The 15998-nt window shown below is 28.6% G+C and overlaps 1 pseudogene across 1 annotated transcript in view; it reads right to left on the bottom strand.

Moving 5' to 3' along the window:
* Positions 1-14005: 14005 nt before the first annotated feature.
* The window catches only part of LOC148308602 (uncharacterized), a 40076-nt pseudogene continuing 38083 nt past the window's right edge, over positions 14006-15998 (bottom strand). The window contains exons 8-9 of the transcript XR_015837657.1: positions 15439-15670; positions 14006-14597 (exon numbers count right to left, since the gene is read on the bottom strand). The product of XR_015837657.1 is annotated as an uncharacterized LOC148308602 (transcript). The remainder of the gene's footprint in view (positions 14598-15438; positions 15671-15998) is intronic.

The following is a 15998-nucleotide window of genomic DNA, read 5'->3' as shown; positions in this document are numbered from 1 at the left end:
CCAGACACAAATGTTGTTTGTGTTGTGTAAAAATATCGTAAAATACAAACGCCAGTGGCGTTAGATGATATTTAATCAATTCAGTTAGAGATCTTACATTAATTTAGTTACTTGTTAGAAGTTTGAGATCTTAATGAATTAAGATATTGATGGTTAATGTAATGTATTTTGATGGCGATTGTTCATGAATAACGTTACTAATCGATTAACTGAGGTATTTGGGTTATAAATAAATTATTATTAATGACATGTCATTTTCTGACATCTCATCAAAGATGAAGAAGAATATGGAATTCTGGGCATTTACGGGGCTGACGACCGTCATAGAATGGTTTAAGTGATCACTTTACACACGTGTAACATTCACCAATTCTACCCATTATTGACAACCACACTACTCAAATTCTGGGAAGCTCTATATACCTATATATATATATATATATATATATATATATATATATATATATATATATATATATATATATATGTATATAAATATATATATATATATATATATATATATATATATATATACATATATATATATATATATATATATATATATATATATATATATATATATATATATATATATATATATATATATATATATATATATATATATATATATATATATATATATATATATATATATATATATATGTATATATATACATATATTTATATATATATATACATATATATATATATATATATATATATATATATATATATATATATATATATATATATATATATATATATATATATATATATATATATATATGTATATATATATATATAAATATATGTATATATATATATATATATATATATATATATATATATATATATATATATATATATATATATATATATATATATATATATATATATATATACATATATTTATATATATATATATACACATATATATATATATATATATATATATATGTAATAAAATAACTAGGTACCTACCTATACATTTTATTAAGTACTTGCAAAAAGTACCTACATAAAACAGTTCTACCACCAGATGCCGCATGCGTCGCTCAGAATAAAACAAAAGACTTCCGATAATATTATTAACTGTCAGAATCAGATAGATAGATAGATAGATAGATATAAAAATTATTATAAAGATAAATTAAGAATAAACTTTAATTACAAAGCAACACATTGTTTATTTTATTATTATACACCCACTTTACATATTATTTACACTTAATTTTCAAAAGGAAAATATTACCACGTTATAAAACGACAATTTTGTTAATATGGAAATGGATTATGAAACATTAGATGTATTAAAACAATTACTACAATATGTTCGGAGTGAGAGAGAAAAATTAGAAGATGATCAAAGAAAACGATTAAAAGATAATCAAAGAAGACGTGGAAATCTAAGAACTAGTGATAAAATTAAAGATAAAAGTCCATGTAAGATTTGTGAAAATTTAAATAAGGGAACTCGATATCACTCTGAAGCAACGTGCTGGTTTAAAACAAAGGAGGATGATAAGATTAATAATAAAAATGAAGATTTACAAATTACACAGAAACAGTGCTTGAAGAATGAAAATAAAAATAATGTGGAAAAAATTTCTACAAAATATAAAATAAAATATACTCCAGAAAAGAAGAATTTCGAAGCAGATTGTGTGGGCAGGAATCCAGTATTAGAATCGAAGGAAAATGCAAATGAACAATTAAAAGTTGTAAATTTGGTTAAATTAGAAGATATTTCAAAAGATCAGAATAAAAATGAAGACATACAAATAACACAGAAACAGTGCTTGAAAAATGAAAATAAAAATAAAGTAGAAAAAACTTCTACGAAAGATAAAATAAAATATTCTCCAGGAAAGAAGAATTTAGAAGTAGATTGTCTAAGCAGGAATCCAGTTTTAGAATCGAATGAAAATGCAGATGAACAATTAAAAGTTGTACATTTGGTTATATTAGAAGATACTTTAAGAGATCTGAATAAAAATGAAGGAATTCAAAAGAAAAAAACAAATGGATTGAAAAAAACTGTGTCTACTTTAAAAGGGTCAAGAAAAAAAAATATAAAAAAAAGAAAGAAAGAAAAAAGAACGAAAAAAAAAGAAAGAAAGAAAAAAAAAAAAAAAAAAAAGAAGGAAAAAAAAGAAAGAAAGAAAAAAAAAAAAAAAAAACTTTATCATATCACTAAACTTATACCAGTCCCTTCACTACAAGAAGATGATCCGGAGGACGAGTGAAAATTTTACTATGAATTTTCATCCCCAAGGGGGGAGATGTAATAAAATAACTAGGTACCTACCTATACATTTTATTAAGTACTTGCAAAAAGTACCTACATAAAACAGTTCTACCACCAGATGCCGCATGCGTCGCTCAGAATAAAACAAAAGACTTCCGATAATATTATTAACTGTCAGAATCAGATAGATAGATAGATAGATAGATATAAAAATTATTATAAAGATAAATTAAGAATAAACTTTAATTACAAAGCAACACATTGTTTATTTTATTATTATACACCCACTTTACATATTATTTACACTTAATTTTCAAAAGGAAAATATTACCACGTTATATATATATATATATATATATATATATATATATATATATATATATATATATATATATATATATATATATATATATATATATATATATATATATATATGAACTGATTTTGAAACATGATTCTTGAATCACTAGAACTTCACTACAGCGTTTCTCATGTGTGTGATTATAATCCAGGATTCTGACCTCACATACTAATAAAAGAGTTTCTGCTCAATAAAAAGCTTCGTTCCATCTCACCAATAGATGTCTCTAGATATCAATGCCAACTTTTTATTTTTCTTCTACATGTCAGGTCTCCTCTATTTGAATAAGTCGACTATCACATAAGAGTAATTTTTCTTGTCTTGGACAGCTCTAAACAGCGCCTCGACGATACTGATTCCCGTCCCATATCATATATTCCGGAGATCTGCCTTCTGCCCACACCTCGTGGACCCTCCACTAGGTGCAATAGCTCGTACTTGTCTCCTCTCAGCACATGCCCCAAATAAAACACCTTGCGGACCTTGATATCAGCCAGCTACTACCGTCATCTATGGGATGAATAACCTAGTATCAGACAAATAAATAAAATGATGATATTGAATAGTTTATTTCACACAACGCCACTGGACTAGAAATAAGTCAAAACAAATTTAGAAAAATCTTGCTTGATACATATAACATGATTCACAATGACTAAGCAAATATTTATTTTATTTACTGACTTAAATTTGTGTGAAGGTAAATTGTATAGTGACTATTAATTACTGCTTCAATTTTAATTTAAAATTCTACTAACAACATTTTGACTGTGTCCAAATACTTGTTCACAAATCTGGATTATCTCCAATTATAGGAGTTATGTTTCATATTATTTTTAAGACATCTCATCAAAGATGAAGAAGAATATAGAAGTCTGGGCATTTACGGGGCTGACGAGCGTCTCAGGCTGGTTAAATTGATCACTAAGCACACGACTTTACTTTTTTTATCGGCGGGTATGTATGAGGAGATGCATGAACGTGGAAGAGGCGAAGAATGTTTGCAAGGACAGAGTGGTGTAGCGCTCTATTCTCTCTGCCTACCCCTGCGGGGAAGCGGCGTGATGGTTAGTTAGTTTACTTTACACACGAGTAACATTCACCAATTCTTCTCCTTGTTGATAACCATACCACTCAAATTCTTGGAAGTTCTATATATTGAACTTATATTAACTAAAAGTTAACGATACATGATTCTATATATTAACTAAACGTTAACGATACATGATCTCAATCGGAATATTGTGTGACAACAAAGAGTTAAGGACCGGTTCGGAGATATAATAATAAATCCCTTACCGCACCCCAATGGTGCATAGGGCACTGCTTTATATAAACGCAGTGTTATCTCGATCGATTACACATGAAGGAAAGGTGATCAGCCCCCCGCTTCAGGTACCAGTCCAGTGTAATATTGAATAAATATTAGAGTGAAAAAATCACTTATATTTATTAAACCCCCCTGGGAATCGAACCCGGGACCTCCAGAACGGTAGGCGAGCATGCTGACCATTACACTACGGAGGCGGACAACTCCGGTTCGGAGAACTCTTCAAAATTTAGGCACCGGTTCTAGCGAACCGGTGCGAACCGGCTGAATCCCAACACTGAATATAACTAATTTCAGTCCACTTTTCACTCTGTTCCTAGCATTCAAGAAAGGGTTTTTTTAATAAAATAAAAATACGTTAAAAACATGATATTTTATTTGAAATATAAACACTGAAGACGTCCATAAAATGGAAATATAATGATGTATGCTAAATTCTACTAAACTATGACAAATAGAACATATGTATAATAATTTTATGTATAATATAATAAATTTATTTCAAACACAAACGCCATATTGTTTCATACGACAGTACTATTTACATTACAGTATAATATAATCTCTCTGGATATTTCCACGACACATCGCTCACTCCTATCAACAACGTCAAATATCAAAAAACTCGATTTTTCAGGAGATCGTTTCTAAAGTTTAAAAATATAATAAAATGTATCAAAAATAAATACTAAGCCAGTTATAGCACTTTTTACTTTGAAACAAATCTTTTAAGGTAAAACCTGAAGGTTTTTCCTCCATTTGAAAAATATTTGATACATTAAAAAAAAAATTAAACAATACCTTTTCTTCAAAATGCAAAAACAACGCTTTTTGCCCTGTAGCGGATAAATATTATGTTTTGAATGTTGAAAGCATTAACTTTGTGGATCATATTGATATATTATTTCGAGAATTAAAAATACTTTGTGTTTTGATCCACTCACATTTTTATTAACCAACTAGTTTCGGCAACAACCTGTTGCCCTCTTCAGGGTTACATTTATTACTAGTAATAAATGTAATAATAATAATAATAATAATGTAATAATAATTATAATAATGTATTATGTAATAAAAATAGTAATAAATTGCCGAAACTAGTTGGTTAATAAAAATGTGAGTGGATCAGAACACAAAGTATTTTTATTTCTCGAAATAATAGATAAATATTAAGTTAAAAATATGCCGCTTTCGCTGGGATATAGTACATTTTCTGGGCATTCTGAAAACATGCACAGCTGAAAATTGATGATTTTTTATATATGCCGTTGTTGAAAGGAGTGAGCGATATATCCAAACAAACATATCGATTTATATTTATTTTTTTATTTTATCTTTTAAAAATGCAATGAAAGTACACAAATTCAAGGAAAAATTTAACAAGTTTGATTTTCTCAAGATAAATAAATATTTATTTATCATTTATAATTTTTTATTTCTTCTCTTCATTTGAAGAGAAGAATCTCAAAAATTCAATGCCTATTTGGATTTGAAGCAAAAATTTAAAATTTTCTTTAAATGGATGATATATAAAATAATAAGTGTGGGTACCTCGAAAATTGAAAGGCCTCTTTGATTTTGAAATAAAAACGAAAAATTATCATAAAATCGATAAATTTAAAGGAAAATTCTTACATATGAAACTCAAAAATTCAAGCCCTTTTTAAAATTTTAAATAAGAACGATAATAATAAATAATAAAACCATTACCGCACCCCAATGGTGCATAGGGCACTGCTTCATATAAACGCAGTGTTATCTCGATCGATTACACATGAAGGAAAGGTGATCAGCCCTCCACTTCAGGTACCAGTCCAGTGTAATATTGAATAAATATTACAGTGAAAAAATCACTTATATTTATTAAACCCCCCTGGGAATCGAACCCGGGACCTCCAGAACGGTAGGCGAGCATGCTGACCATTACACTACGGAGGCGGACAATAAACACCAAGAACGATAAACGCCATATTATTTATTGAATTTACCCCTAGATAACTAAACTATATTTGTAGATACATAGTAACTAAACATTCGTCAGGCGGACTACGCAATTAAAACGTGAGAATTATCAAAAGTATTTATTAAAAATAGTAACTGGTTACATGACACTTAAATTTGGTTTATTAGGAATGAATGTAAGAGACATTTAACAATAAATCAGTATTCCGTAAACTAAGCCTGGCGGGTGCGGGGTGCAGGGAAGTAAGTGCCCTTGACTTTTTTGGAGATGGGCGTCGTCGCGTGGACGAATGTTTAGTTATCTAGGGATAAAGGAATATTCTTTTATAAGAACCTTAAAAATTCAAAGGCGACTTTGAATTTTTGAAATTTTCGAAAAAAATCTATAAAATCGATCTAATATACTCGTTAAAGAATAGAAGTAAGTACTTTAAAAATACAAAGGCCCAAAGAGTAAATTATACATTGGAACAAAAGATTCAACTAAAAATACCCAGATGGTGCCTTGTGCACCGTCTGAGTGAGGAAAGATGTTAGAATATACATAAGAGAAAAATCATAACCTATAAATAATAATAAAAAATTACTTAAACGTGCTTTCATTGCATTTTCACGACGAATTACATACATAAAAACATCACCCATGTTTTTAAAACTTGTTCTACAATATTCATTATCGTTTAATAAAGGATCGATAAATAATAATACATATCGATCTTTTATGTCAAAAGATACTATATTTATTACAGATCAGTCGATTCCGCTCAATTGAGACTCACCAGGAAATTATTTGGGCACAATTAAACATTGGCTCAATTTGACTACTGGGCCAATCAAAACACTGGCCCAATTTAAATAATTAATTTTTAATTTGTTTAAACACTGGTGAAATTTGACCGTTGGCCCAATTTAACTGCTTACCCAATTTTACCGCTGGCCCAATTTAACCACTGGTCCAATTTAACCGCTGGTTCAACTAAACCGCCGGTCCAATTAAAACGCTGGTCCAATTTAACCGCTGGTCCTATTTAACCGCTAGTCCAATTTAACCGCTGGTTCAATTTTACCGCTGGTTCAATTTTACCGCTGGTCCAATTAAACAGCTGGTCCAATTAAACCGCTGGTCCAATTTAACCGCTGGTCCAATGTAACCGCTGCTCAATTAATGGAAGCTACCGAAAAATTCAACAAATTTATGACTTTCAATTTGTATATTTTTTTACACCAGTAAATATTGGAACAAAAATAAAATTAATACTTGAAAAAAAGTAATTTGGAAAATAAAACGTGTTTCACTAAGATGGAAAGATTGAGAAAGATGTAAGAAAGGAGATTTAATGGCGTACAGATATCAGTTATTTAAAATACAAAAATAATACTACTTTAGAGTTTATTAATGTAAACAAGACCACATTTGTAGCTCTAGAAACTAAGTGTGTTTACATTCATAAACCCTAAAAATAGTTTTATGTAAGTGTTTAATTTTTGTATTTAAATTATTGTATTATTCCAGAATATAAATGCCAAATAATATAAAATCAATTGAAGCAACAAAAAAGCCCAACAGCGGAAAGTAAACTAATTCCTTTGTTTAATTTTCGATCTTTGAATTCTGGCCCAAATAACCTACCGTTCCCATTAAACGGCGGTCCAATTAAGCATCATTGACAATTATTTGTGCATTACAGAATAAAGATAATACGGTATTATCATTTTTTTTATTACTCATGAACAGAAAAACAATTTTTTAAATGCGATGCCGACACAGTTTATCAAAAGCAGTGTTTGTCAATATTTTATACAGAGTGGAAATTTTCAATGACTTCTAAATTTTTATATTATTTTTTGACATCTCATCAAAGATGAAGAAGAATATGGAAGTTTGGACATTTACGGGGCTGACGACCGTCATAGGCTGGTTTAAGTGATCACTTTACACACGTGTAACATTCACCAATTCTACCCATTATTGACAACCACACCACTCAAATTCTTGGAAGTTCTATATATATGAACCAATTTAGAAACCTTGTTCTTGAATCACTAGAACTTCACTAGAGACATCTATTGGTGAGATGTAAAGAAGCTTATTATCAAGCAGAAACTCTTGTGTTAGTATGTGAGGCCCAAATCCTGGATATCAATCACACACATGAAGAACGCCAGAAAATACCATTTTCATTTTTTTTATTTAAGCTTATAATTTGACCAGATAATTTATTTACAACATTTTGAGTGTGTCCAATAAGTATTTGGACACACTCAAAGTGTTGTATATTAATTTTTGGTTGTATATTGATCTGAACCTATTTAAAGTGTATTTAAAACATTATTTCTAAACGATGATTAATAAGAGAACAAGTTTTTTTAATATATGGTGATGTGATCAATACATCAATTATTATCATGTGATCAATACATCAATTATTGCTTTGATAGAAAGGGTCAATATAACCTATGTATCTTTTTTTCTAAACGTTCTATTCATAGGCTGTATTTATTTGGTCAGTACCTAATTCGGTATTAAAGACAGCGATTTTTTAAATTTTCGTTAATTGTAATATAATTCATATAAAGGTATAATTAAACCGTCATGAGATAAGCCAAAACGGTCAAAATTAACGTAAAAAAACTAAAAGAAAATCATTTTGTAATATATTGTTCTACAAGAATTATTTACTGACCGTATGTGAAACTAATATTATTTACTTATTTAAAGAGCTATAATGAGTTTAGTAATAAAGATGGTTAATGAATTCAGTTAGCTCTTTAATTATTTCAGTTAGAAGTAAATGAATTAATATAGTTCTTAATGAATTAAGATATTGATCGTTAGTATATTTAGTTGGTGATTGTTTATGAACATCGTTACTTATTGTTGATGAATTCAGGTATATGTAATTCTTAATGAAATAAGATATTGATCGTTAGTATATTTAGTTGTTGATTGTTTATGAACATCGTTACTTATTGTTGATGAATTCAGGTATATGTAATTCTTAATGAAATAAGATATTGATCGTTAGTATATTTAGTTGGTGATTGTTCATGAACATCGTTACTTATCGTTGATGAATTCAGGTATATGTAATTCTTAATGAAATAAGATATTGATCGTTTATATACTTAGTTGGTGATAGTTCATGAATAACGTTACTGATCGTTGATGAATTCAGGTATATATCTTAAATGTGTGTGTATTGCATATGTATGTATCGATTTATGTATGTAAATATGAAATATTTTCTTTGTTTTCGTTGTTTATACGTTGACTGGATGATTGTTTTCAGAACCCGTTGAAAACTGCTTCATTAGCAGTTTTTCGGAACTTTTTTGCCTTTTTTTGTATTTTATAAAATAAAGAAGGTTTTTAATGTATTAAGTAATTGAGTTACATTAATAATACTTTATGAATTGAGTAACTGATCGTTAACGAATAGCACTATTGATCGTGATCAAATAAACCGTTAATGTATCCAGTTACTTATCGTTAATGAATAACACTATTGATCGTGATAGAAATAAAACTATCATAACTAGAAACCATTGTCACAATATTAATTTTTTATATGTTTTTGTTAGTAAAATACAACTTAGTAGACTCAAAAATCTGTGTTTGATTTAAAAATTAATACATAAATAGAAATAAAACGTTAATATATTCGGTTACTGATCGTAAGTGTACAGCACTATTGATCATCATCTTATTAAACAATCAATGTATTAAGTTACTGATCGGTAATGAATAACACTATTGATCATCATCGTATAAAACCGTTAATGTATTAAGTTACTGATCGTTAATGAATAACATAACTGATCATCATCGTATTAAACAGTTAATGTATTTATTTACTGATCGTTAATGAGTTACACTACTGATCATCATCGTATTAAACCGTTAATGTATTAAGTTACTGATCGTTAATGAATAACACTATTGATCGTCATCGAAATAACCCATTAATGTATAAATTTACTGACCAAATAAACAACCGCCATTAATTTATAATAAGGTTACAAACATTTAAAAATTTGGTACATGTAATTTTAATTAAAAAAGCTAGGGAATACAACACACAATATATGATAATAATTATGATATTCATACACACAATAAATTGGACGGGATTCACCTAAGAACATCTAGAAAAATCACTTATTTTGGTGTTTAAAATTCACATCTGTAGCTGGATATCGTCATTAATATAAAATACACATAAAAAAGGAACTTTCAAGCTGAAAAATGGCTACAATTTTATGTTTTGTATACATATGTTATATATATTAAATCTTAAACTAGAAATGTATTTACTATTTGATTTTAAACACAATATTTTTGTATTTACTGTCTAAAAACAAGGTATCGTTTGATTTCATAGGAATTCTGCTTTAAAAACACATCCAATTGAAAAACGTATTTGCGAGTATTGAAAAAAAATTATTGTTGAAAAAAAAACAAAGTTTTTCTTTAAATAGACAAATACATGTTTGAATAATACAATAATTGAATATTTTAGATATTACAGTAATTGAATATTTTGGATATTACAATGATTGAATATTTTGCATATTACAATAATTGAATATTTTAAATACAACAATAACTGATTATTTTGGATATAACAATAACTGAATATTTCGGATATTACAACAATTGAATATTTTTAATATTACAATGATTGAATATTTTGCATATTACAATAATTGAATATTTTAAATATAACAATAACTGATTATTTTGGATATAACAATAACTGAATATTTTGGATATTACAACAATTGAATATTTTTAATATTACAATGATTGAACATTTCGGATATTACAATAAATGAATATTTTGGATATTATCTTCAATAATTGAATACTTTAAATATTAGAATGATTGAATATTTTGGATATTACAGTAATCAAATATTTTTAATATAACAATAATTGAATATTTTGAATATTACAAAATAATTGTATTTCGGATATTTCAATAATTAAAATTTTTGGAAATTACAATAATTAAATATTGCAGGGTTATAACTAAACACCATTTGAGCATATTACAAAGCGCATGTTGAATAATGTTACATTTTTACTAAAACTAAAAAAGTTAAAAATTATTGGGAGTAAGGGGGTTGATAATATTGACTACAAAGTCACTAATCGTTCAGTTTAAGTGGACCCACATTTTAGGTATTTTTCTAAATCCTACAAACTCTACTCGAATATTTGTGATATCTGGGCAGTAATGGCTTTTATGTATAATTTATCGATATTATTGCTTACAAACACGACAAACTCCAAACGCAATTTCGTTTGGAACTCGCTACATTTATTATACTCTTAAATGCATATATTACTGATACAAAGGGTTGATTATTAATATGTCCATCGTCAATTGGGAGAGAAAATCGTCTGTGAACGCATTTATTGCTGAGTACGAGGTAGGCGCGTATTACTTAGTATGTGATACGCGATTGGCGTGTACTAATGACATATTTGTCCGCCTCCGTAGTGTAATGGTCAGCACGCTCGGCTACCGTTCTGGAGGTCCCGGGTTCGATTCCCAGGGGGGGGTCAATTAAATATAAGTGATTTTTTCACTGTAATATTTATTCATATTACCCTGGACTGGTACCTGAAGCGGAGGGCTGATCACCTTTCCTTCATGTGTAAACGATCAAGATACCACTGCGTTTATATGAAGCAGTGCCCTATGCACCATTGGGGTGCGGATAAGGGTTTTAATGACATATTATAAAGTATCAAAATGCGGCTGGCGCGTATTACTGTATTTAACATAATGTCAATTTGATGTAGTGCCCTATGCACCATCAGGTCCAGGTAAGATAATTGTAGAGTTAAATGTTAGCATTTTTGTTAACTTGTGTCTCAAACGTTGAAACTTTTCTATCAGGTTAAAAATATCTAGGAGTATTGGAAGCACATTAAAAACAACTTCACGGGATCCAAAATAATTATTCATATCGCTCACTCCTTTCAACAACGTCATATATGTATATAAAAAACTTGATTTTTCAGGAGATCGTTTGTAAAGTTAAAAAATATAGTAAAATGTATTAAAAATAAATATCAAGCCACTTATTGAACTTTTTACTGTGCAAGAGATCTTTTTAGCTAAAACCTGAATGTTTTTTTCTCCATTTGAAAAATATTTAATAAATTTAAAATAAAATTAAACAAAACATTTTCTTCAAAATCCATAGCAACACCTTCTGCCCTGTAGCGGGTAAATATTAAATTTAAAATATGCCGCTTTTGCTGGGATATAGTACATTTTCTGGGCATTCCAAAAACATACACAACTGAAAATTGTCTATTTTTGATATATGACGTTGTTGAAAGGTGTGAGCGATATGCATATGTGGAATATAATACATATACATTTATTTGAAATATTATTTTTATATTGGTGTTTTTTAATATTTACATACATATTTTTGTATTTTAGAAAAAGATTTAAAAATAAATATTAAAAAAAAACACTGACGCAAAATTGCATTATGATTAAGGAATTAAAAATGTATGACGACATTCTTGAATGTATGAAGAATAAAAAAAAACACAAATTCAAAAAGAAACGTAGAAACTTCTTGTTAAATTGTAAAAAATAATGTAAAAAATAACTCCTAATTAGAGATAATCCAGATATCGCTCACTCCTTTCAAGAACGTCATAAATCAAAAAACTTGATTTTTCAGGAGAACATTTTTAAAGTTTAAAAATATAATACAATGTATTAAAAATGAATACCAAGCCACTTATTGAACTTTTTACTGTGAAACACATCTTTTTAGGCAAAACCTGGATGTTTTTTCTCCATTTGAAAAATATTTAGTATATTTAAAAAAATAATTAAACAATACCTTTTCTACAAAACGCAAAAACAACACTTTCTACCCTGTAGCGGGTAAATATTAAGTTAAAATATGCCGCTTTTTCTGGGATATAGTACATTTTCTGGGCATTCCGAAAACATACACAACTGAAAATTGACGATTTTCGATTTATGACGTTCTTGAAAGGAGTGCGCGATATGTGAACAAGTATTTGGACACATTCAAAATAGGTTATAATGGTGTTTTACAAATACAATTTTAAATATATTGATTTTACAGGGTAACAATATAATACTAAACATCTAGATATTTCAAAAAACTCTTAAATATACGAATATTACTTAAATTTCTATCAATAATATCAAATTTATGGGTTTCCAATTAATTTAATGGGTATTCTACAGGATAATTAAGGTTTTTAAGGCTTGGTCGCATGGGTAAGGTTAGGAAAATAGCATAAATTTATATATTACATTTGTAATTCACACTTTATTTTTTTGGTCAACTTTCTCGACCAAAATACATTTTTTAATATTTTCTTAAAATCATCATACACAACGCTTTTCTTCATGTTGAGACAACCAATTAGCATGCATTTCAAAAGAAATATTTTTATATTATACACCTTTTTGCACTTTGAACAGAATATTTCACATATAACACAGAAGATATGTTTCACATATAACGCAAAAATCACATCTTTGATTCTTTAAATATATTGGAGACAATAACAATTATAATTTCGATAATTTCATTAATTGATTCGGCAGTCACTTTGTGGTAAAATCTATCCATTTTTTATTAATGTTTTTCAGAGTAAATACCACTATAGTTTTTAGTTAGGGTCGACTCATTATTTTTATTTTTATTAATCACAAGATATTTTCATTTTTGGTTAGTATAGTGTTTACTATGTAAAACATTAATTAAAAATGTATAATATTTAAATTGAAAAAAAAATACTATAGCGAGAAACTCGAAATTTTTCACGTTTAATTATGTTTAAGTGGAAATAAAAACACATTCTGGTTCTACTTTTAATTTTCCATGATAGCTATTTGTGCTTTCAAATGCGTAGTCAAACACCGTGTTTGATAATGATGTAAGTAAAAAATATAAAAACACGTGTCACTTGAAATCTTTTAAGATAAATAATTGGTAATAAAAAATGTTTAATTGTTTTTATTTTTATTTTTAATTTCTCGTGACAGCTGTTTCACTCTGCAAGGGCATTGTCAGACACCGGGTTTTATAATGATACAGTAGACATCGAAACACGTGACCCGTAAAATATTGTGAAAAAAATGGTATTTAAATATAGATTTTGGATGATATTTTTATTTTCTCCTTGCAATGACATTGCCAGACTGTATTTAAAAAAACACAAATATTTTAAGTGTATTTAATATCGAATTTATGTAGTTGACAATGAAGATACATCATGTTTTAAGAATCTGTGTAAATTGAGAATCCTGAATGTTAAAATACTGAAACTGAAAATCGTTAAACTGAAAATCCTGAATTTTAAAATATTTATATTGAAAATTCTGAAACGAATAATCCTAAAAACTCAATATATCAAAAACACTAAATCCTTAAATCAGACAAGTGCCTGAAAATTTTTAAAACTGAAAATTCTGAAAAATTAAAAAGTGTAAAATTCCAATTGATCTCTTTAGAGTACATGAAGGTTTTCGCATGATTTTGATTTGGAGTCTCGAGCCCAAACTCTTCCGAGGAGACCTCGGACTTTAAGGCTTGCGGAAAGCCTTGCTCCTCTCTGTTTCCGGGGGGTGCTTTGCGCGCTTCCTGTTCCGGTGTTACCTCCCCTTGTGGATGCGCCGCGACGCCTTAAAAATAAAGGAAATAATTAATATTTTTATTTAGTATCATCAATAATTTAAAAGAGAAATTTGAATAATTTATTCAAATATATAATCTGCATAATTCATAAACCTTTTACAATATTTTTCATTAAAAAAATATATATTTTTTATAGTTCGAGTGCACCAAATAACCGTGTTTACTTCAGGTACTTAATGATAATTTTCTATCCACTTCTGACAAATGTGTGGCAAAAGGCGTGGGGCGAAATACGGAAGGAATGCAAGGCTAAGATTAGCACTATAGATACAATTAAGAAAGGTGTGTTGAGATGGTTTGGGCATGTGAATCGAATAAGTAAACAAATTTATGAGGCAAATATACTTGAAAAAATAAATACAGGCAAACTAACGAAAATAGAGCATTATCAGGTATTTTAAATACTTGGGCGAGATATCGCTCCCCCTCTCAACAACGCCATTTATAAAAAATCGTAAATTTTCAGTTGTGCATGTTTTTGGAATGCCCAGAAAATGTACTATTTCCCAGCAAAAGCGGCATATTTTTAACATAATATCAAACCGCTACAGGGCAAAAAGTATTGTTTTTGAATTTTTAAGAAAAGGTATTGTTTAATTTTTTTTTTTAATGTACTTAATATTTTTTGAAATGGAGAAAAAACATTCAGGTTTTACCTAAAAAGATCTGTTGCACAGTTAAAATTTCAATAAGTGGCTTGATATTTATTTTTAATACATATTATTATTTGTTTTAACTTCTCAAACGATCTCCTAAAAAATCAAGTTTTTTAAAAATATGACGTTATTGAAAGGAGTGAGCGATATATGAACGTGGAAGAGTATAAGAGTGTTTTTGTAAAGACAGATTGGTGTAGGGTTCGATTCTATCTGCCTACTCCTGCGGAGAAACAGCTTGGTTAACTAGTAAGTTAGTTTATACCTTCTCTCTGGATGTTCTTGTTTGAGCCTGATCTGCGTCAGCAACCCGACCAGCAACTCGTCCACGTTGTGATTGATTCCAACAGATGTCTCTATAAACTTGCAGTCGTAGGATATTGCCAAACTTTTGCCCTCTGTAACGAAATGAAATTTGAGAAAAAAATATTAGATAATTACACCTACTCTAGGCGACTAGAAACTACAGATATACGAATGATTAGATGATTAGCTGGAGTGTCTCTTAGAGGCAAAATAAAGAGTTCACGAATTCGTAGAAGCCTTGCTGTAACAGGTATCAAAAGTAAGGTATAGGATAGGTAATTTAGATGGTTTGGGCAGAGAACCTGAACATATTGTGAACCAGGCAATCGCCGTGGATCTTCTTGGAAAGACATCTAGAGGAAGACCAAAGAATTCATGGATGCTGCTAAAAGATAACATAATTCGAAGGTCCATAATAGA

This window comes from Brachycentrus maculatus, unplaced genomic scaffold (genome assembly GCF_059751285.1).
Source record: "Brachycentrus maculatus isolate JH-2025_06_01 unplaced genomic scaffold, ASM5975128v1 h1tg000156l, whole genome shotgun sequence".
NCBI classification, from domain to species: Eukaryota; Metazoa; Arthropoda; class Insecta; order Trichoptera; family Brachycentridae; genus Brachycentrus; species Brachycentrus maculatus.
The sequence above is the reverse complement of the archived record's forward strand: the minus strand, read 5'-3'. Positions and strand labels throughout refer to the sequence as shown.